Source organism: Babylonia areolata, chromosome 35 (assembly GCF_041734735.1).
Source record: "Babylonia areolata isolate BAREFJ2019XMU chromosome 35, ASM4173473v1, whole genome shotgun sequence".
NCBI classification, from domain to species: Eukaryota; Metazoa; Mollusca; class Gastropoda; order Neogastropoda; family Buccinidae; genus Babylonia; species Babylonia areolata.
This window is the reverse complement of record NC_134910.1, coordinates 10,067,248-10,069,747: the sequence shown is the minus strand read 5'-3', so window position 1 is coordinate 10,069,747 and position 2,500 is coordinate 10,067,248. Positions and strand designations below refer to the sequence as shown.

General features: G+C 49.5%; 1 protein-coding gene across 4 annotated transcripts in view; it reads right to left on the bottom strand.

Moving 5' to 3' along the window:
* LOC143277891 (transcription factor 12-like) overlaps window positions 1-2,500 on the bottom strand; it is a 245,656-nt gene that overhangs the window by 102,684 nt on the left and 140,472 nt on the right. The gene's annotated exons all lie outside the window — the stretch shown is intronic.

Sequence of the window (2,500 nt, the reverse complement as noted above, 5' to 3'; positions counted from 1 at the left end):
CCAAAAAAACGACGTGTGAGCACTAAGTATGAATAAGTAAGGAGAGACATACAGAGAGAGAGAGAGAGAGAAATAGAGAGACAGAGAGAGGGACGGATGGATGGATGGATGGATGGATGGCTGAATGGTTCATTCCTTTCATATGCCATTGCCCTCTCATGAAAAGGTGTCCAAAATTCTTCGTAGACCGCGTATCGAGCATTGTAAAATGACATACGTTCAACTAATATCATACCTTCGAAAAACGGGGGTGGGCGGGAGACAGACAGAGACAGAGACCGAAAGACACACAGAGAGAGACACACACACACACAGACAGAGATTCTACGAAGAGAAATTCCAAGATTTCTGGTAGTATAGAAAAACCCTGCTCTGTAAAAGATATGGCGGGAGGGTGGAGGGGTGTGTGAGAGGCGACTGGAAGGGGAGAGAGGGGAGAGGGGGGCGGGTTGGATAACAACAAAGGAGGCAGAGGAAAAGGAGGAGATGGTGGTGGTGGTGGTGGGGTGTGGAGAGAAAGAGAGAGAGGGGAGGGGGGGGGAAGAGAGATTCAAGATTCAAGATTCAAGATTCAAAAACTTATTTACTCAAGGCATTGCCCAGTCTTCCAATCTGTCCTTGTGACAACAAAAACAGTAACGATAAGACACAACAATAATAACAATAGTAAATACTACCACTACCACTACTACTACTACTACTAATGATAAGTAGAGATGAGAGAGAGAGAGAGAGAGAGAGAGAGGAGAGAGAGAAAGGAGAGCGAGAGAGAGCGGGGTTGGGGGGTGGTGGGGGTTCCACGAAGAGAAGAAATTTCCAAGATCTCTGTGGGTAGAAAAGGCAGGAGGAGGAGGAGGAGGGAGGGAGGGAGAGGGGTGAGTAAGAGAGGCAAAGGGGAGCGGGGGGGGAAGGGGAGGGAAGGGGGGGGAGGTGGTGGTGGATAACAGCAAAGGACACAGAGAGGGAAGGGAATGGATGATGGTGGGGGGTGGAGAAAAAGAGAGAGAGAGAGAGAGAGAGATGGGTAGTGGGGGAGGGGGAGAGGTAGGACAGAGAGAGACAAAGACACACACAGAGAGAGAGAGAGAGAGAGAGAGAGAGAGAGAGAGAGAGAGAGAGAGAGAGAGAGAGATTCTATGAAGAAAAATAATTTCCAAGATCTCTGTAGAGAGAGAAAACACTGCTCTTTACGAGACAAGTCGGGAGGGTGAACGAGAAGGGGGGAGGGGGGGAGCGAGCGGGGAAAACAAAGGAGGCAGAGGGAAGGTGGTGGGTTGGAGAGAGAGAGACAGAGACAGAGACAGAGACATACACAGAGAGACAGAGAAAGAGACAGGAGAGAGAGAGACACAGAGAAAGAGACAGATATACAGAGATACAGAGAGAGACAGAAACAGAGAGAGACAGAGAAAGAGAGACAGAGAGAGGAAGACAGAGAGAGACAGAGACAGAGACACACAGAAAGCGACACACACACAGAGAAAGAGAGACAGAGAAAGACAGAGACAGAGAAAGACCGAGACAGAGAAACAGAGACAGAGAGACAGACAGACAGACAGAGGTGACATTTCACAGCTCGGAAAAGCAAGACTAGGAGAAGGGAAACAACATGAGTGTGACCTTTTAATCCTTCCTATCTGGTGATTCCTCCTACAGGGGGGTGAGAATCATGCGATACACTCAAACCTACATCACCTTTATATGTATGCATGTATGTGTGTGTGTGTGTGTGTGTGTGTGTGTGTGTATCTGTGTGTATGTATATATATAGTGGGTGGTGGTGTGTGGGAGGGAGAGGGGAGAGGGGTTTGGGTGTGTGTACCTGTCTTGTGTTCGTTTAAGGTACTTGTGTGTGTGTGTGTGTGTGTGTGTGTGTGTGTGTGTGTGTGTGTGTGTGTGTGTGCATGCGTTTTTAAGATCTGCGTCTGTGTGGTATTCACACACACACACACACACACACACACAGAGAGAGAGAGAGAGAGAGAGAGAGAGAGAGAGAGAGAGAGAGAGAGAGAGAGAGAGAGAGAGAGAGAGAGAGAGAGAGAGATTTGCTGACTATTAGCTCCCATCGTTGTTCATCAGTGTCAGTGTAAAAAACGGTTCCAAATTCAGGACACTGAAATGAATCACCACCAGACAAAATAACGTAAAAGAGTCGTAAGGTAACCCACCCACCCTCTCTCTCTCTCTCTCTCGTACAGCACCACTCCTACCCCTCACCCGCTCCCTCTCTCTCTCTCTCTCTCTCTCTCTCTCTCTCTCGTACAGCACCCCCACCACCACCCCTCTCTCTCTCTCTAGTACAGCACCACCCCTACCCCTCCCCCCTCTCTCTCTCTCTCTCGTACAGCACCACCACTCTCTCTCTCTCTAGTACAGCACCACCCCTAACCCTCCCCCCTCTCTCTCTCTCTCTAGTACAGCACCACTCCTACCCCTCACCCCCCCTCTCTCTCTCTCTCTCTCTCTCTCTCTCGTACAGCAGCACCACCACCACTCC